This window comes from Periplaneta americana, chromosome 1 (genome assembly GCF_040183065.1).
Source record: "Periplaneta americana isolate PAMFEO1 chromosome 1, P.americana_PAMFEO1_priV1, whole genome shotgun sequence".
NCBI classification, from domain to species: Eukaryota; Metazoa; Arthropoda; class Insecta; order Blattodea; family Blattidae; genus Periplaneta; species Periplaneta americana.
In genome coordinates, this window is record NC_091117.1 from 194,017,053 (window position 1) to 194,043,088 (window position 26,036).

General features: G+C 34.3%; 1 protein-coding gene across 1 annotated transcript in view; it reads left to right on the forward strand.

The window, feature by feature from the left end:
- Positions 1 to 209: 209 nt before the first annotated feature.
- The window catches only part of LOC138706084 (obg-like ATPase 1), a 240,127-nt gene continuing 214,300 nt past the window's right edge, over positions 210 to 26,036 (forward strand). Inside the window, exon 1 of the mRNA XM_069835025.1 lies at positions 210 to 357. The gene's annotated coding sequence lies outside the window, so the exon portion shown is untranslated. The remainder of the gene's footprint in view (positions 358 to 26,036) is intronic.

A 26,036-nucleotide genomic window follows, 5' to 3' on the forward strand; every position in this document is an offset into this window, starting at 1 on the left:
AATAGATCACCTTAAATTACATGGACTTTGATTTGTTGATGTGTGTTTCTAAGTTACATCCGGAAACATATTGTACCGAATAAATTGTACAATGTATACTTTACATACTGAATAAGATGCTGAATATTGCATTAGTTTAATTTCAATAATTTCCTTAAACTTGCATCACTTCACGAAATCACGAGCACTTGCTGCAGTTACGATATATCAGTTTCTCATACAATGTTTTGAAATGTATGATTCTCATACCATTATAGAACGGATGTGAAGTTACGTGTTTCCTTATCTATAACCGAGTGAGAGTAGAGCACGTTTTAATAATTGATAATTAACCGGCTCTTCGCTACAAAAACGCAGGTAAATATTTTTAAAATATAATTACACCCAAATTATTGTTAGCTTGCGTTTTACAAGTTAATTTTGTTAGAAGCTGACAAACGTCTGTAATTCGTTCTTCCCACATGCTTCAAGGCATTGAACATTTAAATCATAATTTTAATATATAAAGATTTGAAATTATGTCGTAATGAAGATATTTCATTGTTCTTATTGTAGTCGTGAAATTAATTACCTCAATATATGTGCTAATTACGTCTAGTGTAATTTTGTATGTTGAGGTTAAACACGTCCATCTTATATTCTGATACCGGTAATCTAAATTTAGAGACTACAATATAATATTAAAAATTGGCTCTCTCACAATGTTTTTTTCGTCAATCTTCGATATCACCCCACACCACACGCGACACTAACTTCTGATATGTGTTTTGTTTTGGGTTAGAATGGTTAAATGAGGCGATAGGCTAAGTATGCGACAAGGTTAGTGGGTTAGTTGAAAGGATAGGATATTTTAAGTGACATGAGGCCGAGGAATGTGAAATGGTTTAAATGATTTACGTTCGTTTTCTCTCCCGAGCGTAATGTGGAGAGATATCAAAGTTTCATCGTTTATTTGTAGTTGTCTCTAACTCTTTTTCTGTAATTATTAAGCTGTACTTTGTTTTTAAAGTAGTTTTATGTTTAGTAGGCCTATATAAGGATAATCGAAGTAAATGTATTATAAGTTAATGTAAGTGTAAATGTTTGAATTTAAACATGCAGCTATAATATATCTGTATCATTATCATTTAATGAGATAACCATAATATCGGCTTAATATCACACTGCATAAGTGAAGTGACTTGTGTTCTGTTGTGTGTGGAACTCAGAGATATAATGTATACCGTATTCAAGTATCAGTTATTTAGACCAATTACATTAAATAGGCAAGTTAAATAATTAGGCCTGTTGTAATAAAAATAATAATGGTATCAGACTTAAACTTTTGGTTTTTCACCATGACCAGGACAGAACACAGTGGAAGACCCAAAAGTTTAATTCTGAGTTAGGTAAAATGTTCGAAAATGAAAAATCATGTGGTGACATTAACAGGTAGCTTCTGAAAGGGAAATCTATTTTGACGTTGTTTTATCGTCACAATCATAATCCGTCATCACAATCTCATAATGACCATTTTTGTATTAAGTATTGTTCACTTCAATATCAGAGTACTTATTACTGAAAAATAAGTTAATAGATCTAAATGGCATTCATCCGTTTATTTGATATTTCGGTAGAAAACGTTGGTCACTATGATTAACATCATCTTGGATCAGTGACAGGTGGGTTTATTTGATTATAGGATATCGTTATTGTTTTATGAGAATTTATGTTGGCTAGATTGTAGAATGGAGTGAAGTGACATTATGACGTCACTTGATGATGTCACTTTTTGGATGGAAGTGGTTAGGTTGGTAGATTTACAAATTTTATGTTGGCCGTTCCATATGAAGTGATCTTCGAGATACAGTATTACTAATAAAAAATACCAAGATAGGTGTGCTGACACAAGTAATTTAGGCTATATTGAGAATGTTATTTTGATATTTGGGCAATAATGTATTGCATTGTGATGAATAATCTTTTCAAATAGGAATTATTAAACTTTATATAGCCTATATCCTTGACATGACTTGACATGGTGACCATAAGCTTATTTGACTATACCTATATGAAGAGATAAATTCCAAAGTGTTCTAAGTCCTTTTTTTTCTTAAGATTTTAACTTGTTTATTCACGTTTTAATGTATCCTTTTCAAGCCCATATATAACTGTGTAAGTTTATTTAACAGACTCCCCTAGGCGTTGACTTAGATCCTTTTGAAAAAAAAACATATGCTGACACTAGGGGCGTCAAATTTATTTGATCAGTTTTTGCCATTTTTCTTATAACTTGTCATTTGGACTTAGGCCAGTTTGGAATCCATCTCTTCATATAGCCTATTCATCAGTATCAAAATAATTGGCATCAGCATGTGAACAGAATGTCAAAATCCAGAATCTCTAGGACAATTCTGAGTTATTGCCCAAATGGGAGAAGATCATTGGAATTCCCCATGAAGAGATGGATGAAAAATTTCTTGTAGATTGTAACAGTTCTTACAAGACTATACCATGACAGGAAGATGAAGCAACTGCTGCTACTGATGATGATAGTTACTAACTAGATTGTAATACATAAAAGAACAAGTGGATAATGCAGACTACAGAGCAGCGCCGACTATGCTCGCCACTAGTGACTGTGCCATACCGAACCATTGAGCATTGTAATGTTGGTAGTAAAATTCGTGACTAATATTCTTTAAGAATTCACTGCACTAGTCAAGTGCAAGATTTACTGAGTATAACGGCAGTTCTTTTAATGCACTGAAAGAAAATGCATGTTTTCAAAGATATAATAATACGTCACAATGAAATGAAAGGGAAATATGATGTGGTCCAGGGAATATCGTAGAAATCGATAGTAGGCCTACGTGAAACTGACACTAATATAAGTTATCTCCTCATCAAACCCACCAAACCTTATCACTGATAGTGCGCCTAATTGACACATATATCAATTCATGAAACCCTACCTAACCTTATCACTGACAGTGCATCACATTTACACTAATACATGTCCTCATCAAACCCTAGGCAATCTTGGTGCTAACAGTGGCACCAACTTACCTCTCATTAATACTGAGAACGGGGCGGGGGGAGAAAAAGAAAAACAAAAATTCAACTAGTAACGATGTCACAGGTAACCGTCATGCTCATGTATTGGCAACATTGTGTAATTGTCATTGTAACGGCACAGTTGAAAGCAGTAGTTTAAATAAATAATATGGGCTGCGAAAACAAGTATTATTGAAGTATCTGATACCAGCAGTGAAAATTTTGAATTTAACCAACAAAGGCGGAGGCCTTCAGCATTAAAAAAAGTGTCAAACACCATTCATGAATAAGAATAGCACCAAAATTATTGAACAGAGTCATGTTTGTTAGTTAAAGAATTCTCTTAAATATTGTCAAAGATCCAATAAACACTCACTGTTCATTCACAAGTAGGCCGTAGACCATGTTAATTATTTTGAAATGCACAGTTAACATAGATACAGTTGGCTTGTCTTGCTACTTACAGAATATTTTCATAATTATATAAATGTGTATTAAAAAATTAGTGATGCATATTCTACTCAAACATTCCATGTTTTAACATATAAATCATAAAGTAGAGAAGTAGAGAAAATGAAACTACAGTAAAACCTTGGATTACGAGTATAATTCGTTTCGAAAATGTACTCTTAATCCAAAACTCTCGCATATCAAAGCGACTTTCTCTATAAGAAGCAATGCAAACTCTGATTAATTCGTTTCACAATCTTTTATTCATATGAAGTACAGTATAATTTAGGTAAAATTCAATACAATAGTGCAACACAAATTACTTTACTGTAGGCTATTTTGTTTTTTAGTGTCTTTCATGTATTTTACTACTTAGTAAACTTCTTGAACATTTAAAGAAAATATTTTCACTATCACTAACGGAACCACTTCTGACTGCTTGACTGACGAATCTTTTGCTTGACTAAGAACCTATCCAATGACACCTGCTTTTGCTTCGTTTTGAGGATTTTTCGGAAATGTGACATTGTCGTTAAACAGATTTATCGCACGCACTGCTACAACCTTATCAGGATGGTGAATTTGAACAAATTTTGTACTGCTTCCCACTTTTTAAACATCTCTTTAATCTCATTTGAAGCGAGGAATTCGTCCTCTCTTTTCTCCTCTTCCTCCTCAGACGAGATCCCCTCCATTGCCTCTTGTTGTTGCTCACAAGCGAAGCAAGTTACATACAAATCGCACTGCTCGTATTGCAAGACATCGCTCGTTTATCAAACAAATGTTTTCTCATTGTTCACTCGTTATGCAAAACACTCGCTAACCAAGTTAATTGTAATCCAAGGTTTTACTATGTATGAAATGCTAAAGACACTAAAAAAAAGTAGACCTAACATTTTTTATTAGTAAATCTCTACATGTGATCCATTACTGGCAATGATAACATCCAACCCGAAAGCAATTTTTACTGTGTTCTGCCCAACATGTCCATTATTTTAGCAATCATATCACATCACATATGCAGGCTCGTAAAGTTTGGGAATTAAAACTTTAGACACATAAACACAGTGTTAACATAGTCCAACTAAAATAAATCTTGTGAAGTAATAATTAGGTTAATGTCAGTCCACAGCGAACAGCGGATCAGTATAGACGTGTGCGGAGGGAGCTCGACAGTGGAGAAATATTGTAGTAGAGGCATTGACACTGACATCGCATAGCAGAGTAATAATGGCGAATAGTGAGTAAAACTGGAAGCAAATATTGAAGAGATCTACAAGAAGTTGGAAACGCTACAGAAGGAAAACGATCTAATGAAAAGTAAGATGAAATATCTAGAAGAAGATCAGAGAAGAAAGAACTTAATATTTTTTGGAATCGAGGAAAGGAAGAAGGAACAGGCATTGGAAACATACGAGACTGTAATGAAAGTGTGCTGGGATTGGTGCAGGATGGATGTGAGTGATGGACAAATAAGAGAAGCATACAGAATCGGGAAAAATGGAAATAGACCTATACTAGTTATATTCTCAAGTATAATGGCAAAAGAAAAATTTTGAGCAAAAGAAAGTACTTAAGAAACTCAAATATTAGACTGGAACATGATTTTGAATATGAAGTAAGATGCAGGAGAAGAATATTGATTCCTTTTATGAAGGCTGCAAGGAAAAATGGTCATTTCGCTAGATTATATGGAGACAAATTAAAGATAAATGGGCAGATGTTTGATGTGGAATTCTGCTTGGAAAATTTGAACCATAAAGAGCTAGGGACAATGAAAGAGGAAATAAGGAGCATTATAGTAAAACATACGATGGGAGAACTATTTGAAAAATTATAAGGTGGAGAGGTCATCACACAGGAAAGATTAGCAAGCGATGGAATGAACCAGTCAGCGAGTAACATGAACCAGGAAGAGAGACCAGCGACCAGAGAAATGCATAGCTCAGCAACAGCAGCAGACGAGGATGTCAACAAGCAATTAAAGAAGAAACAAGAGTCTTGCACTGAAATTATGATGACGACATCAGGTAGACAGGGGAGAACAGAAGGACGGCATACAGGAGCTGAGAACAGCAGAAAGAGTTCAGTGAATCCAGCTGGAAGAACAAATATGGGTCAGCAACTACAGAAGGGATCGAGAGATGAAGAAGATACCAAGATAAGAAGACAAGATTCTTTAAGAACTGGAAGGGATGAAGCAACATTAGGGACACCGAATAGAGGTTTGTCAGTGGGAAGAAGTAAGGGACAGAAAACTTATAACTTAAGAGGTTGGTGCTTGAGTGGCATGAGTGACAAAACGTAAGAAACTGATAAAGTGAAAAGAGTGATAGTGACAGAAAAGATGGTAAGCCAAGGGAATAATGGTGAAAAAGGATAAGATATAATAAGTAAGTAGTAATACAAATATAATAAAGAAAGTGGGAATGGAAAGGTAATGAAATGGTAGGAACTACTTTGTCTGAAAATATACAGATCAGATTAATGGGAATTAGTGGTTAGTGAATGTTAGTGATTCAAATGAATAAATAAGTTAACAACTATGAAAGAGTTCAACAAATATAAACAATGTTCGGTCCAATTAATAAGAGATCGAGAGAAGTCATTGTTTAGTTAATTAAGAATAAGATAGATAACTAGGAAAGGGAAGGGCAAATATAAGAAGAAGGGAGGAAAACAGAGGTGAGGGACGTGATAGAAAAGTGATCAGGGTCATTTATATGTAATAGCCGGAGGTTTAGAAAAAGCGTAAGCAGAAATTCATGTATCCAAGGTAGTGATGGCACTGTATACAGAAATGTGAAGAGCCATCACGACCGATGTAAGCTGGTGGAATAAATATATCATATCAATTAGGTTAATGTGGTGGCCACAAAATGAATCCATTGCTTCTGATTCAGCAACCTGGAAATGTGTTCAGGATTACTCAAACCTTTCTGCCAACGATCCATCATCTGAGAAACTCGAATCTATACAACAAACACCAACATGGAGATATCCATAGTGTTGAATGAGAACAAGTTTAGCATGGCCTCATCATAGAACAAGCTATTTTGAAGAATGACAGATTTGATACCAATTCGACTCAGCATTTCTGTAGCCAGATTCTTGGTTTGTTGTCTGACTTTGTACTCAAAATAATCTACATTTTTTTATGGATATAAATGAAAAAAATTTGTGCAGCCCTTGAGCTGTTTGTTGGCAGTAACTTTTTTGGTGTTTGGCAAATGAATTTGTCTGGACTTCTGATATTCTGCCCAAATTTCTTTCATTCTGTCTTCAGAAACTCTCTTATGTGCTTCCTCTGATTGTTTCAGAACACTTTTGGTTGCTAGAAACTTAGATCTGCTGTTTTTCCATCAGATGTGTGTCTATGCATTTGTCACTGATTTCTTTGCACCACTCACCATTCTTTTATATTCATTATAGAAAAGGATAATGAAATGTATTGATGTCATGGCCAACTAGAACTCGAGTTAACAATTTCTTACAATAATTTATTGAAATGTGGAAGGTTTGAACAGAATACATTGTGTGCTTCACTTAGCAATAGAGCTTCAGGACAGTTTACTCACTTCAATCTCAATGAATTCCCTCTCTTTACCTCAGTTTGTAGGCAGAGAGATAAATGTGATATTTTGTGCATATCATCTATGACTGCCTTATATGGGGTCTCTTATTTATGAATCACCTGTGCTAGTCATATGCCTACAGGACACTGGAAGGAAAGCAAAGAAGCAGGTTCTGTGAGTGGAAGCCATTGGATGACTGTGTATGAAGGAGAGAAAATTTATCCAATATAGTCACTCCTACTTTTACACGACAGTCTGAAAATGCTCTACAAATGTAATGTTATAGTTAAGATATATTTGACACCTCTTGTGTAAGTTCTGGGGCACTCTTTGAAGTCCAGCGTGTAATTTTCACTATCACAGCCCAAATATTGTCTTTTAATTCTTCTGTTATATGTGGGTTATTTTCGTACATTTTCCCCTTCAGTATTTTGCACAGCTAAAACCTATGGATTTAATCAGGTGATCTTGCAGGCCACAATCTTCTGCTAATTATGTTATCACCAGGGAAAGGATTTATATGTAAATACATATTTACTTATAAAGCTAATATAATTTATATTTTGCATTATCTTTATGTTTCACAATGTGTAGGGTTGAAAAATCCTACTTTTATTTTCCATATTTTTCCATATTTTAGAGTTTAGTACATATTTTCGTTAATTTCCATATATTTTCCATATTTCATATAAAACAGTCCATATTATATTAGGTTTAACAATAAAACAAAACAAAATTCCATTAACTTTTAAAAATACATTTCAACAATAGAGATTTAAACACATGTTCAGTAATCCCTTTAACATCAGAGTTATTTGAAAATTAGCAGTCCTATCAACAATGGGAAAGTAAGTTACAAAACTGTATTAATTTAATTTAAAATTTTTAACAGACTTCAGTTGTGCAGCTCAACAGTTAAATGCCAGTCAGAGTACACATAGGTTCAGTTTTGTAAATCATACTATAAAGACGGTAAATATGCCAAAAGTACGTCATTCAGTCAATTTAAAATCAAAACTAACAAGTTACATTTCAGAATTTAAAGAAGATGGTTTATCAACTGACAATAAAATATTATTTTGTAATTTGTGTCAGTGTGCAGTATCATCTACACAAAAGTTCCTGGTGCAACAACACATTACAACTAGTAAACATCAGGCCAACAAACAACTAAATTCCAAGCAGAGACAATTGTTTTTAACACAACCAACAACATCGAATGTAAGATCTGAGTTTAACATCGACCTGTGCCGTTCTCTCATCTCTGCTGATATTCCTCTCTACAAACTAAAGAATAAGGTCTTCAGGGAATTCCTTGAAAAATATACTCAACATACAATCCCGGATGAGTCAACACTTAGGAAGACGTATGCTCCATCCATCTACGATGAGACAATACAGAAGATAAGAGATGAAATTAAAGATAGTTCAATTTGGGTTTCCATTGATGAGACTCCCGACAAAGAAGGTAGACTTGTTGGTAATGTAGTTATCGGTTTGTTAAGTGAACAATATTCTGAACGAATTCTTTTACATTGTGATGTTCTAGAAAAGTGCAATAACAAAACTATAGTTAAACTGTTCAACGAAGCTATGGGTATCCTGTGGCCAAAGGGTATTATGTACGATAATGTGTTATTCTTTATTAGCGATGCTGCCCCTTATATGGTCAAAGCTGGACAAGCATTATCTGTTGTATATCCTAAATTGACTCATTTTACTTGTGTGGCGCATGCATTTCATCGTGTGGCAGAAGTGGTCAGAGACAATTTCCCTAAAGTAGATTTGTTGATTTCATCAGTGAAAAAAGTATTTCTCAAAGCTCCCAGTAGAGTTAACGTGTTGAAAGAAATGTACCCTGAAATTCCATTGCCACCAAAGCCAATTTTAACTAGATGGGGTACATGGCTAGAAGCAGTTGAATATTATGCCGAACATATAGACTCTATTAACAATGTTCTCCTTGCATTGGACTCTGAAGATGCAGTCTCAATTGATACTGCGAAAACAGTTACCTGTGACATAAGTGTGAAGAATGACTTAGCTCACATTCAGCATACATTTTCATGCATCATAAAAACGTTCAAAAGTCTCCAAAATAGGCACCTTTCACTATCTGAAAGTTTTGAAATTATAAATAGTACTGTGGAACAACTGAATCGTGGTAGAGGTAAAGTTGCAGATGCAGTAAGAGCTAAGGTGGACACTGTACTTTCAAAAAACCCTGGATATGAAGAACTACAAAAGGTTGTTGCTGTGATGAGTGGTGAATCAACAGTGAAGATTAACTTGGACTTATCCCCAGCAGACATTGTGAAATTGAATTATGTACCAGTTACTTCTTGTGACGTCGAACGCTCTTTTAGTCAGTATAAATCTATCCTCAGAGACAATAGAAGAAGATTCACTTTTCAGCACTTGAAAGAAATGTTTGTAACCTATTGTTATGGTAACAGACAATAAAAATTGTGTTTTGTTGAAACTACATTGGAAGATAAGGTACGTCCATTATATTTTTTGTTTAGTTTGATTAAAATGTACCAATATTTAACGTACATAGTCATTTTTTTATAATTTTAAGTCCATATTTAATTCCATATTTTGGTAAAAATCCATATTTAATTCCATATTTTGGTAAAAATAACTACATATATATTTACATATTTCATATATTTTTAGTCCATATAAATCCGTTCCCTGGTTATCACTGTTGTATACAATGAACTATTTACCTTCCTTTTCGACTTCCATTCACTTTCTATAGCTTTTATGCTTCATGTATTGGTAACAGTTGTAAATAAAGCTGTTCTAAATTATAGCGAACCATATTGTACTCACCTTTGATTGAGGTTCTGGCTAATCTACCATATTATCAAGCAGTACATCTCGCTTAACGATATGTGTCTGAGGAAGAACAATTGTTTGTATGCATCTGAAATCTGATTAGTGTAATATGTTACTAGTCAGCAATATATGCAATGGAGGAGGAAAGGAACTGGCCAACTTTTATCTCTTGGCTTAGTTGTCTCATGAGTGATAACTTAAGACAGCCCAGTCCCAATTTATTTAAAATGTGACACAGCAAACACCGAGTTGTCAGCAATTCTGGCAGTAGGTGAGGATGGTATTGGCAGAGGAGACGCATGTTACCCTAAAAAAAATCAACTTCGTTTTTGTCCATCATAAAATCCAGTTGGGTTCACCAGCATTTGAATTTGAGTTTGAGATATGGGAAACTGATATGTCATTCCCATAATAGTTAATCTGTGATCGAATTATGAGCTGTTACTCATAAAAACGTTTCTTTAGGCGTTGCCTTTAAAAATATTTTATACCTGCATATAGAAGTGTTTCAGAATTTTCCTTAGTTTCTACATGCAGCTTTTAGGATAACACAGGCTGCAAAATTAAGGGCCATAAAAACTTTTCTAAAAATTTATGCTACATTTGAATCAGGGATTGCAGAAATAGCACATGTCACTATTTGTGTCAAAATGAGTTTATTCGAGTTTCATGGACTGTTGATATAGGGCTATAATTCCATGCAGAAACCACATATGTCAGTATAGCGTCTCACATTTGGAGACCTGTGAAATCCTGGAACCACACAGAAACAACTCATATCGAAGACAATCATGTGCCGACACATTGGTTCCGATTCCAGACGACAGACATCTACGACACAAAGATACAAAAATTGATCTCACAGAATGTCAAATGTCTCAATTCTGGTGGTGAATACGTTGAAAAATAACTCAACAATTGCTATATCTGTTCCAATAAAACTTTTCATGAAATTTTGTTCTCTTTCTGTAAACTGTCCCAGGGAAACTTATTTTTTTACGGCCTTCGTAATTGTGCTTGAGTGGTCAAAATTTGTGTAAGCACTTCTTTTGATATTATTAAAATGATGGAAGAAAAAAGATTAATTTTTTATCTGCTCCCATGAGAATGTGTGCTTGTAAGTACAAAGGAGAATACTATATTTACCTTTTTCATTTGCATATCCCGACAAAATCGTGCCAATTCAAAGAGAGAAGCTTGACGATATACGCAAACTAGTGCGTTACATACCACATGAATAACAAGAATTTTACAATGATATTCTTCAGTTGCCTATTGTGAAAAAATAAGTTCATTTATATGCTGAACTTATATTTTAAGTACACAGTAGGCCTATGCATATATAATGTCCCTAATTTGACAAATAAAGTTTAGTTGAACTGAAATTATTATACTACAATTTTGATTCCTTGCAGAAACAGCACATGTCAAGCTAATATATATTGATTTATTTAATTAACAATATTCATTAGATTGCAATAAATTTGGTATAAAACGACACATCTAGTAGGCTTTTGTCTGAAGAAACCAATGATGTAGTCTACCACCAGTAATACCATATTTTGTACCTACTGAAAAATTTAGTTTTCATGACGTGCTGTTTCTTCAATCCCCAATTCATTTATAGTTTCTTGGAATGCTGAATCCAAAACTGAGCTCAGATTTTCCCTATTATGTACCATTTTTCCGGAACATGCATTGACGCTTTTAGCAATGTGAATGTAGCGTTATTGAATTTAATATGGAAAAGTGATGAAGTGAAACATATCCTGTGGCAAATATTAAAGGTATACATCCGGCCTTTCTCCATTCCTGTGTATTATATACATGAATCATATTATTCACTTATGGAGACAAAATTTTCATGCTGGAATCCCACTAAGCCGAAATTCTCATCAATCAGTCAATATTCCCATCATTCCTAGGTGGAACATAGGGCTCTCAGAAAGCTTCTTCATCTGACTCTATTCCTGGCCAACGCCTTAATCTCACTCCATGTCTTCCCCATCGTTTTTGCTTCTGTGAGAACAGTTCGTTTCCATGTTATCTTGGGTCTGCCAATTCCTCTTCTGCCCTGCGGATTCCAATCCAGTGCCTTCCTGGCGGGGTATCTGGAGGTCGGCGAAGTGTATGTCCCAGCCATCCCCACTTCCTATGCCGAATTTCAAATTCAACTGGTTTTTGTTTAGTTTTTAACCATAGGTTTTCGTTGGATATCTGGACCAGCCAAAATATTTTTAATATATTTCTCAAACATCTATTAATAAAAACTTGTAATTGATTGATAATAGTTTGTTATTTTCCAGGTTTCACAGCCATATAAAAGCACGGATTTGACATTTGTGTTAAAAATTCTCAGTTTAGTATTTATTGTATAGGCAGCACTCTTTCATATATACTTTAGCAGCCCGAAGGCATATCTTGCCTTCTTTATTCTTACTCTCACATCGCTATCTGTACCACCATTCTGGGAGACTATATTGCCTAAATATGAGAATTCCTTCACATTTTCAATTATGCCGCTGCTTAGAGTTAGAAGAGTAGGTTGATTGGTACCTATGCGCAATTCTTTGGTTTTATTAGCATTGATTTGAAGACCCACCTTCTGTGCTTCCTTTTCCAATTGTTGCAGTTTGGCTTTCATATCTTTAAAGAAATGGGCTAAGAGACAGATATCATCTGCATAGTTGAGATCTTATAGTCTACCGGAGAGCCCCCAATGGATTCCTCTAGGGGAAACATTCACTCTTCTTAGAGTTGCCTCTAAGACCAGGTTAAAGTGGAGCGGTGATAACACACAGCCTTGCCTTACACCTATGCCGACATGAATGACTTCTCCAATGTTATTCTTATGAATTACTCTGCAGCTGGCATTCCGATATAATTCTTTAATGATGTTTATAAGTTTGATAGGAACTCTTCTTTCGCATAGAGTCTGCCAGATGGCTGTGTGATTCAGAGTATCAAACGCTCTTACAAAGTCAATAAACACCAGGTACAAAGGTGAGCAGAATTCTAGTGACTGCTCAATGATAATTCTCAGTGTGTTGATTTGATCAACACATGCCCGGTGAGGCCTAAATCCTGCCTGCTCGAAATTCACATATCGATACATTATTATTTGCAACAACCAGGTTATTAGTGCAAGAACAGAATTCGAACTCCAGCGTGTCATACATAACTCAGAAAATACTGCTTCCCAATTTGATATGACGGTCTCATCACAGCAATTTTAGGCACAGAACCAATTCAGAGTAAAATTTGTGTAAATAGGGTTTTAATAGAACATGTTAATTCATTCAATTATCTTGGCTGCAATCTCTCATTTGCTGATGAGAAAATATGAAGATTAAAATGTCCAAATTCACCAAGATCGTAGGTGTAATCAATCAGGTTTTTAAGCCTTCTCAAGTTCAGCAACACACTAGACTCAGAATATATAAAACTCTTGCTCGACCAGTTCTCACATGTGGAAGCAAAGCCTGGACCATCATATAGGCTGAGGAAAGGAGACTCACAACAGCCAGAATGCGATTTATGAGAAGAACTGCTGGTTACTCTTTAAAGAAATAGCATTCTTAAAGAACTAAAAGTAGATTTAATTACCCAGTACACAGAACAATATAGACTGAACTGGAAAGAACATGTTGCCAGGATGCCCTCCAACCACTTGCCAAAACTGATCTTATGCTATACTCGAAGAGGCTGAAGGAACTTCGGAAGACTGAAAAAGCGCTGGATAGAGACCGTAACAGACCCCTAGGTCTAATACGTGAAATGATTACAATGATGATATTTTACAAAAACTAGTAGATTGTCATAAGCAACAACTCACATTTAATCAAATGCTTTATATTGCCTTCTTCTCTTCATGGTGAAGTTGCTTTGTTGCCTTTCCTCTTGTATGAGATTCAAGAGACTTCTTTGTGGCCAGTGTTTTTATTCTCAATGACTGCTTCTTGCTCTGCTGTCCCATTCATAAAGGAAATATGGAAACTTAGTATATCCAACATGCTGACCAAGAAGCATTCACAACTCTCTCAGATCTCCACAGATCGTCCAGCTCTTTAATAAGATCCAGTTCAAGATTCTCATAAGTTTCTTAAGATGTACCGAATGACCAACAGGTAATGAAACATACTTGTTGCCATTGTACAAAGACACTGATCACTGCCTTCAGAGTTTTTTTGGAGGAATTGATAAAAGTTTCCATTCATTCACTTCGTACTGAACATTAAACTTATGTATCAAACCAGGAATATCTGCAGTATACTAAGAGTATACTTATGAAGAGTAGGGCATAAATTATTCTTCTCTACTCCTGTACCAATTAAGAAAAATGTTCCTGATGTCAGCATATTTATTTCTTTTAATCTGGAATGTAAGAGCTCTGCTTTTTCCTTGGGTAATCCTAAATCTCTTAGTAAATATTGAGTTCAAACTATCCAGGACTTTCACACTCTACTTCACACAGCCTTCTAGATTATGTTTCTGATCCTCAGCAATAGGTTTGTACAAAATTTTACATTAGTGCTTTATGGATGCAACAAAACTATTAACTTAGTAGGCCTATATTCATAATATAAAACAAAATATAGTTTTGTATAAAAATGGTACGTGACATGCCATTTTTTATGTCATTTCTGGCTTTAGCACACAAAAATACATAAAGGAGTGGTAAATTTAAAAAAAAAAGTTTTTCATCGCAGGCCTGTGTAATTATTTTAAATAGCATTAAGTATTTAATATTCACAAATCCTTGTTATTGCACCTTCATACTGATATTGAAAATCTGTATTATTACAAACTTCTTTAAATGTGCTACTAGAAAACAGGATTGTGAGGAATGTAAAAATAGTAATGTGTCACATTCATAATCTTCGTATGTACGGTAATTTCGAATTTCACGTACTGTGAAAAAGTGGGGAGGAAGAGGTAAACAGTAAGAAAATCATTGATTAAAGTTCTCGTTAACACTTTGTTAAAAACATAAAATTTACTCTGTCACACATTAAAAGTGTTAAAATTGTTAAAAAGGTAAATACCTTTTTAACAATTTTAACACTTTTAACGTGTGACAGAGTAAATTTTATGTTAGTAAGAAAATGTTGAATTTTATCTTAATCCCAGTTGAGTCACAGGAAGGCTGATTACATGTAAACCATTTTTAAAGACAACAGCCTTAATTACCAGTGACTCAACAGCTGGTGAAATTCCACGACTGCATACAATACTCCATTATCTAAGCCACATTTGCATAGTCTGTTGTAATTCCAATATCAATATTATGTTAGTTACTAAAGATATATAATATTGTTTTCTGTACTAACGGAATGTGTTCCATTCAGATGTTAATCATGTATGTTTGTATAGTTTTGGAGCATTAACATATAACTGTATGATTGCAATGGACTCAAACGTCATATAAGAGGAAAAAGCATATAAGGGGAATGTCCCTAATAGAATTTTATTATTTGTAACTAAATATATTTTAACTGCTTAATTTTAAATTCAGTTTTCTGTAACAGTGTGATATTTAACTTAATATGGATGTCAATTGCAATAATCTTGTAATTAATACAGTACCATTTGCCTTTGAAATGCTTTAAACTCACTGCCACACGCTTGTAACTTTATTAGTGCTAAGAGCATCCCTCAATAGACAATTTCATCTCAACCAGTGGGCCAGCCAATTTATTTTTATCTTTCTGGTCAGTCTTAGCTATTCTTTTTTTCACCTACTATTTCTAACACAGCTTCATTTCTTATTCTGTCTCATTTTTGAGGAATACAGGATGCAAATTTTAGTTGATAAAACTAAAGTAATAGGCTTCATCTGAAAAAATCATGTCTGTGCCAAATTTTCCTTTATAATAAAGATGTAGAACAGATCTCATGTTTTAAATATTTAAGTTATCATATAAGTTATGAACTGGAAAAAGATATTTGTACAAAATTGAATTGTTTTAATTATGCAGTAAATACTATTAATAACTTCTTCAAATCTTCTCTTGTCCAAAAACGTATAGAGGAATCAAAGTTTATAAAACATTGACAAGATCTATTCTCGTGTATGAAGTGAAGTTTGAACCATACGTAGGATGTGATGATCACCTAATCACTGCCAATGAAATGAGATTTTTAAGAACTGCTGGCTGTACTAAATTAGACAGGAAAAAAATACATATAGAGCCTATATATATATATATATATATTTTTTTTTTTTTAAACAATAAAAAATTGGTTCTAGTCTATTTGAGAGAAAAATTCAAAATTTTTATACAGAAATGGAAATCTCATCTACTCAGAATGCCACCAACAATAATAAACTCCCGTCATTGAGGAAAGTGATCTCTGGGTCGTTCACTGAACAGTGGAGCAAGACTGTAACAAGCATCTTCTAGGCCTAATACATGATAGCAAAAGGAGGAAGATCATTAAGTATTTTAGTAGGTTATTTTTTTACGTTGCTTTTTCAACATCTTAGGTTATTTAGCGTCTGAATGAGATGAAGGTGATAATGCCGGTGAAATGAGTCCGGGGTCCAGCACCGAAAGTTACCCATTATTTGCTCATATTGGGTGAGGGAAAACCCCGGAACAAACCTCAACCAGATAACTTGCCCCGACCGGGAATCGAACCCGGGCCACCTGGTTTTGCGGCTAGACGTGCTAACCGTTACTCCACAGGTGTGGACAGGGAAGATCATTAAAAAAATTGTACTGTATATACCTTTATTCTGGGGACATAATTCCAGCATCATCCTCCATCATCATCATCATCATCATACATGATTTTGGACCATTGGTTGATCAGTTATGATTTCAATTGTCTAATAGCCATTTTAGTGGTCTTCCTTGTAGCCTTAGTCCTCTATATTGTTAATATTTAATTATTCTTGGGAAATATTCTTATGGCATCCATTGGACATGTGTAAACCAGTTATTTTTGTATTCCTGAATTTTATCTAAAATTTGAGTCACTTGTAATTCATTTAGAATTTCTTCATTTCTCTTACAATCTGGCCGAGTATACCAGGTGTTTCAGACCATCCCTATCACTCTTTTTTTCTCGAAAACTATATGATACTGGTTGTTCATAAAAAATGTTGATAACCAAAACCTATGTAAAGAATCGATTGGTGGTAGTACCATTTCCTGTAACAAACTTGGGAGACATGATTTCGAAATTTCAAATGAGAACATAGGTCATTGAAGGTATCATTGGAAACTACTTTCAAAAAGAAACAACTATACTGAAACTTTTTTTTTCTTACTTTTATTGTTTACTCACAAAACAACAAAAATGGTATATCAGGGTAGCAACTACTGAGGTATTCAGATACACACTTTTTTGACAAATTGAGTTATGACCACCATTGTATTCTTCTTAGTATAGCGCACCGTTTGCTGAAGAAAAGTCATAAGCAGGGAACGGATTTATATGGACTAAAAATATATGAAATATGTAAATATATATGTAGTTATTTTTACCAAAATATGGAATTAAATATGGATTTTTACCAAAATATGGAATTAAATATGGACTTAAAATTATAAAAAAATGACTATGTACGTTAAATATTGGTACATTTTAATCAAACTAAACAAAAAATATAATGGACGTACCTTATCTTCCAATGTAGTTTCAACAAAACACAATTTTTATTGTCTGTTACCATAACAATAGGTTACAAACATTTCTTTCAAGTGCTGAAAAGTGAATCTTCTTCTATTGTCTCTGAGGATAGATTTATACTGACTAAAAGAGCGTTCGACGTCACAAGAAGTAACTGGTACATAATTCAATTTCACAATGTCTGCTGGGGATAAGTCCAAGTTAATCTTCACTGTTGATTCACCACTCATCACAGCAACAACCTTTTGTAGTTCTTCATATCCAGGGTTTTTTGAAAGTACAGTGTCCACCTTAGCTCTTACTGCATCTGCAACTTTACCTCTACCACGATTCAGTTGTTCCACAGTACTATTTATAATTTCAAAACTTTCAGATAGTGAAAGGTGCCTATTTTGGAGACTTTTGAGCGTTTTTATGATGCATGAAAATGTATGCTGAATGTGAGCTAAGTCATTCTTCACACTTATGTCACAGGTAACTGTTTTCGCAGTATCAATTGAGACTGCATCTTCAGAGTCCAATGCAAGGAGAACATTGTTAATAGAGTCTATATGTTCGGCATAATATTCAACTGCTTCTAGCCATGTACCCCATCTAGTTAAAATTGGCTTTGGTGGCAATGGAATTTCAGGGTACATTTCTTTCAACACGTTAACTCTACTGGGAGCTTTGAGAAATACTTTTTTCACTGATGAAATCAACAAATCTACTTTAGGGAAATTGTCTCTGACCACTTCTGCCACACGATGAAATGCATGCGCCACACAAGTAAAATGAGTCAATTTAGGATATACAACAGATAATGCTTGTCCAGCTTTGACCATATAAGGGGCAGCATCGCTAATAAAGAATAACACATTATCGTACATAATACCCTTTGGCCACAGGATACCCATAGCTTCGTTGAACAGTTTAACTATAGTTTTGTTATTGCACTTTTCTAGAACATCACAATGTAAAAGAATTCGTTCAGAATATTGTTCACTTAACAAACCGATAACTACATTACCAACAAGTCTACCTTCTTTGTCGGGAGTCTCATCAATGGAAACCCAAATTGAACTATCTTTAATTTCATCTCTTATCTTCTGTATTGTCTCATCGTAGATGGATGGAGCATACGTCTTCCTAAGTGTTGACTCATCCGGGATTGTATGTTGAGTATATTTTTCAAGGAATTCCCTGAAGACCTTATTCTTTAGTTTGTAGAGAGGAATATCAGCAGAGATGAGAGAACGGCACAGGTCGATGTTAAACTCAGATCTTACATTCGATGTTGTTGGTTGTGTTAAAAACAATTGTCTCTGCTTGGAATTTAGTTGTTTGTTGGCCTGATGTTTACTAGTTGTAATGTGTTGTTGCACCAGGAACTTTTGTGTAGATGATACTGCACACTGACACAAATTACAAAATAATATTTTATTGTCAGTTGATAAACCATCTTCTTTAAATTCTGAAATGTAACTTGTTAGTTTTGATTTTAAATTGACTGAATGACGTACTTTTGGCATATTTACCGTCTTTATAGTATGATTTACAAAACTGAACCTATGTGTACTCTGACTGGCATTTAACTGTTGAGCTGCACAACTGAAGTCTGTTAAAAATTTTAAATTAAATTAATACAGTTTTGTAACTTACTTTCCCATTGTTGATAGGACTGCTAATTTTCAAATAACTCTGATGTTAAAGGGATTACTGAACATGTGTTTAAATCTCTATTGTTGAAATGTATTTTTAAAAGTTAATGGAATTTTGTTTTGTTTTATTGTTAAACCTAATATAATATGGACTGTTTTATATGAAATATGGAAAATATATGGAAATTAACGAAAATATGTACTAAACTCTAAAATATGGAAAAATATGGAAAATAAAAGTAGGATTTTTCAACCCTACACATTGTGAAACATAAAGATAATGCAAAATATAAATTATATTAGCTTTATAAGTAAATATGTATTTACATATAAATCCTTTCCCTGGTCATAAGTATGTGCACTCTACTGAATATTACAGTGTAAAAAAGTTTCCGTTTAGTATTGAAAGGACACATGTCCAGGACATGTGACCTATCAATAACAAACTCTCTTCTTTTCCCATCTTTCTTTGCATGATGTACAATATAAAATCACATGATTCCATTCTTTGTTTACAACAGTTACAAAATGGCGGGTAGTTGAATCATTAGGAAAAGGAGTGCCTATAGATCACAAAATATACTTTCAAATTTCACAGTATTCAATGATGGTTTTTGATGCTAAGTCCCCGGGTACAGTGGCTGCATATGAATATATTGATAAAGTAATAACACATTTAAGTTACTGCATAGAACTAATGCAATGCATCCTAATAACTTGAAACTACTTGAAAGTAAATCATATTATGGAAAAGTACCAATAAATAAGAAAAAAGTTGAAGATGTCAGCAAAGTCATGCAGTATATACTTCCTGAATATCTTCAATTTTATGAAGAAATTCTCCAGTGGCCAATAGAAGGAAAAAAACAATGAAGATGTCTGAAAACTTCAGAGGAAATGTTTAATGAAGAAACTTAAAAGCTTTTTTGCTTTCAAATTGCTTTGTTTCAGAAATAAGAGATATTGCCTTGGCAAAATAATGTTCTTAACAGTTAAATTCTTAAGTATTTGTTAGTCAATTTAATTAATTAATAATAAAGCCACCCTAAATAAGGGTTCGAATAGATCGGCCTACTAATCAATTCATAAAGAATAATCATGAAAATCAATTGTGTGACAATTTGAAAGGAAAAAGAAAACATTAAGATAAATGATATGAAAACATAGGAAATCATTTACAATAAAAGTTTGTTGGGTACAAATGATTACTAATTATAGCTAAGGATGATTTTAACACATGAGATCCTATGGCATCAATCGTTACATCAGAAATTTTAAATTGTTTAAGTTGATTTAAAGTTTCTCGTGGGATCGTGCCACGTACACCGAACATGAACCCAAACACATTTAACCCTTAAATTGGCAAAACTTCATTTCTCAAATTAGTTTATTAAACCTTGTTGGACTGTAAAGAAAACAACTATCGCAATGTCCATGTTTTATATGTGTACCAACTTCATGATATCAGTGTTACGGGATTGATGTTTGGAGCAAGAGGAACTATACCTAACTTCTCTTCTCAATTCTGTAAGACCCTAGGACTGCAAAAATCTTTTCTGAATGAATTGACCCTCCTCATTATTAGAGTGTCAGTCAAACTTTTACGGAACCACCTATATGGACACTAATTGAGTTTACTGAAAAAACTGACGCACCATTATCATTTTTCTTTTTCTTATTAGCTTTCATTGCTTCTTTACTTGCAACTTTTTTGATTCTGTAAACTGCCATTGTTTGTTTGTTTGTTTGTTTGTTTGTTTACTTGTTTACTTTTTTCTTACTCTGTTATCTTTCATCATCTATTTGTTCTTGTATTGTTTTGTATGCTTTGTCTAATGGCAGCCTATAATTTGAGGAAGCTGTAGTAAATAAATAAATAAATAAATAAATAGTATTGTGAAATTTTAATTTTCCTACCAATTTTTTTTTCTATTGTTCTATTAAAATTATAGCATATAGCCTATTAATCTGTTGTATCCTATAGGATACTTTGTCAATTTAAGGGTTAAAAACATAAAAATTCATTTCATTATGTTTTACTTACTGTTTATTATTAAAAGGGCACAAGTCCATCATAAATATTTTTTTTTTTTTACAGTTAAGTTAAGTTTTAGTGATGTTACCATTACTTTATGCATGTAAATGTACAGGACAGACTATGTTGCAGTCAGTTCTCACCCGACTTCTTTTTCACTCAATTCATGGCCGGCAATGGAAAATTCGGTTCCTACTTTGAAAGATTTAGGATCAAAAGTGCAGAAGAATCTCTGTGCATATGCAAAGACAATCAGACTGTTGAACATTTGATTTTTCACTGTCCAGTGTTCGAAAGAAAAAGATACTTTTTAAGATACCATATCTCGGACTACAATTTAAATTACTGCACACCCCTTTACCATTTACTTACGGTCTTACTAATAAAAACTCTATAGGGTAAGGTGGTACATTATGGATCACTAAAGACAGATTTTATTGTTCCAACCAACATGCATGTCTGTGCATTATGATTTTATTTTTATATAATATTTGGACATTTTCTGATATGATACAAGTGTTTAAACAAAATTACTTCACTTAAGTTAAGCACTGAAAAATAAATTACATTTAACAAAAAATGATCCATAATGCACCTCAGTGGGTACAATTCGGATCCCTGCAGAATCACTGGAATTTGCCACAAATAAACTGTTTTTTGCCTTTTCCACCTACACAGATTTCAAGATACCACATTTGGCACCCTTGACAACAAATCCAGTCCCCTTTCCTTATGGATTCCGGACTATAATAATTCAGCAAACAGAATCTACATACATCTTTTCTTTTTGGTGATTCCTTGATGACACCAACACATTCCTTTTAACACTGTTGCGCTTCTCGTCTTGGATTTTTGTTTTATTTGTGGTTTCGTTGTCAAATATCTTAACACGAGTGGTGCCAATATTTTGTGGGAAAGGAAGGTGGACAGAGGCCTGCAGTTTCCGTTTTCGACACGACTCCTTTCTAGGTAGAAAAGGCAACAAATTTTTTATTGTATCCTCTGGTGACGAAAAACAACTTTTATGACTCGAGAAGTTGTCACTTGAGAAGTTGCCGCTAGTTTTGGTGGATGATCCAGTTTCTGAAACTATACGCTTGGTAGCATTTGTGTGTCTGTTTGAGAGCTCTCCAGAGGTTTGGGGCCTACTAGTGCTAGCGGTTGCATGAGCAGCATTATTTTCGGAACAATGTCATCGTTGAATGGGAATATCCCAGTACATTGAAACCTTTTAACAGTTACACCTACGGAATCCGCGCTGTTCCAAGCCATGTTGAATATGGGACAGAATCTTTTCTTCGACAGATTTTAATTTGGATGAATCCATTCAATTGCATTCTTATGGTATTTGGTCTTCAGTGACTTAAACAATGTTTTGTCTAATGGTTGTAAGACATGATTGCTATGTGATGGTAACCCTAAAAATTCATCTCATTCATCTGAAAATATTCCAAGGCTTGCAAACTCACATGGCTTGAATGATTGTCCAGAACTATCAAGACTCTGCCTGGGGTTTTGTATGTAATGAAGTGATTCAACCATGCCAAGAAGAGATTTTCATTTATGTACCCTGACTCGCTCATTGCCACTACCGAGCCTGGAGGCAAGCTGTCCTGAAATTCTTGGTGTTTCCTAACACTTTCAAAAATGACTATTGGAGGGATGAATCCACCGGATGTTTTACAACATGCAACGATGGTTACATTTTCCTCTCTTTCTGCATTGATAATAGCAACAACTTTTCATTTCCCCTTTTGATATACTATCTTAGAAGGCCTGTTATTAAGTGGAAAACCACACATCCATAAAGGACACATTATAAGGCTTGTCACACAATTCAAATTGGTCCGTAACTTCTTTCAAGTTGCCGAAAAAATGCGCAACTGATTGCCTATTTAATCCTTGAGCTCTGGCACGTGACAGACACTCGGGTTCCCTTACACTCGAATTTGAATGCCTCGTTAGAAATGCGAGAAACCAATCAATCCCTGCAACTGTGTTCTCCGTATTCCATGGGTGTTTCACCTGACTTCCCTCTGCAAAGTTAAATGCGGCTTGCCTCACCTGAAGATGTGATAAACCAAGACTGTTGCATCTCCTACACGAAGCTTTCACCCAGTAGCTCTCTGTTCTTCAAGCTTCAGTTTTATATGGAGTGCAGTAAAAGTAACTCGAAAGCCTCACATATAAACAAATACCCTTCCTTGACGCTCTTAATTGCAGTGTTCATCACCGATGGCTTCCACTTTCGTCTGCATTTAGGTTCTTTTTTTACTCTTGACATCTACCCATGAATATGTAAGAAAAAATATTAAAATCAACAACAAAACGAAAAAAAAAAATTGTAATATATAAAATATACGCGTAGGACTACATATCAAAATAATTACAACAAAAAATAATCGTCTAGCTTCTCCCGATCCCATTTGTACTACTAGGCTATATCCATATTGTAGCTAGACTACTGATCCATATTGTACCTACACTACTGATCCATATTGTACTTTAGTAATGTTAAATGTATGGGGATCATTCATTGTTACAATGCAACAATAGATGACAGCACTTGCACCTACAGTCGTCTATTTCATGGCATCATAAGACTGTATAAAAAGGAAAATGATTCTGCTATGTTTGAAGCTACATCAGGAACTTAAATACTGTACAGTTTTATAAATTGAATATCTTCCATCTGCAAGTATTTACCTTGCTATGCAAAATAAATTGTAGAGCTTCAATGAAAGGCTCAGCTGTACTGAAACTCTCACGATAAACACAACAAGGATCCTCCTTCTTGACGCACTGCTCAAAACAGTTCTACCAACAATAGTCTTGTAGAAAATTACGTTAATCTTAGCGTGATCCGTATTGTACCTATATTCATAATGTACCACCTTACCCTATACAGACGTTTAACTCTCTTATACTTATGCAATGGGTAGCTCGTTTATAAGTCGTATGTAAATTCCTTACTAATAATCACTACATACGCCGTGTATAACAATATAACTGTTACACAGCTACATCATAGTTTCATTACTTCATTACGAAAGGTAATAGAATATCTGAGGTTCTCTATTGCATCCGGTAGAGCGCTCTAGTGTGCCATGTTAAGAATCGATAGTACAACTGGCTCTGATCAATTACCACACTATATTCTGGTCAAAGAGAACAAGCTACAGCAATAATATTCCTCTTATTCTGTGCTCTTTGGTGTGTTCTTCTATGGTTACAAGGCATCCATGATCATAAAATGACAGTCGATACGAACAGCTGTTAGAGGGGCGGCCATTTTTTCTCTATATACAACGCTTAAACAAGGGGGTTCGTATATATAACTACTGCAAAGTAATTCCCATTGTATAGTTACAGATTGATTATACATCCATCGCTTATGCATGGTTTATTAGTAACGTTTTCTGTCTCAACTCTGCATAAGTCTCGTATAAAAACTATACACGGTTTATTAGTAAGACCGTTAGGAAAAAATGTTGTTATAAACAATTCACAGAGTTTATACACCACATCTACGCAAGACTGTGGCCATTAAGTGTATGTAAATTAATGATGATATAAAATCCTAATGCATAATCTAAAACAAGTTGTCTCTCTTCGGGACATAATAATAGTAATAACAACAATAACTATGTTTGTATTATGGATTTTACTATTGTTCAGTATTTGATGACAGGTATATAGTTTGTAACCGTAAGTAATTTTGTTTTTATTTCTTTACTATCACAAACCACCTATATATTAGGTGTTTAATTTGTAACTAAGTCAATTTTATGCATTATCTCTTTACTATTGCTTAAAATTATATATAAAATCGCAAATTTATGTCATATTCTTGCAATCTCTCTTACACCTTCGATTATAATTTCTAATTTGATTTAATTTTGTTTTAACTGAATGTAATTATTGCATAACTTATTTAGTATTGTTTACTGTCTATTAATTAATGTATTTAATTGTGGGTCCCTATCACCACGGCATGGCGCGTCCTCAGGTTGCGGATAGAGGAGACGGCCTCCAGATATGGAGGGTAGCTGCGAATATATTGAATAAGCAGTCGTGGACAGCCGATAAGGGGTGGTCCTCCAGCTTGGGGGTTGGGCGAAGGGCTAACAACCCATCACCGTAAAAAACAGCTTGTTACGAAACTAACAATAAGCCTCTGAATACTGATTCTCCGGCACGGAGAAAGTTACACAACGCAGAGCTGCACACATTGTATCCTTCACCTGACATAATTAGGAACATTATTAAATCCAGACGTTTGGGATGGGCAGGGCATGTAGCACGTATGGGCGAATCCAGAAATGCATATAGAGTGTCAGTTGGGAGGCCAGAGGGGAAAAGACCTTTGGGGAGGCCGAGACGTAGATGGGATGATAATATTAAAATGGATTTGAGGGAGGTGAGATATGATGATAGAGACTGGATTAATCTTGCTCAGGATAGGGGCCAGTGGCGGGCTTATGTGAGGGCGGCAATGAAACTCCGGGTTCCTTAAAAGCCAGTAAGTAAGTATATTGTAACTATGACTCATGCCTACTACTATTTCTTTAAAATTGTGTATTGTCTCTACATAATGTATTTTACATGTAAAAAACTACAACCCTAATATACCAAAGGGTAAAATAGGCATTCAATATTTGGATAACAAAAAAAAAAAAATGTAGCTTTACACCTTTGTCGTCGAATAAAAAATATCTGATTATACTACAAAGTACCATTAGCAAAATAAACAGTTGCTTCTCCTGTAAAATTGACAGAAGTGGATATGTGACCTTTAAAAATGTTAGGTTCAATTGT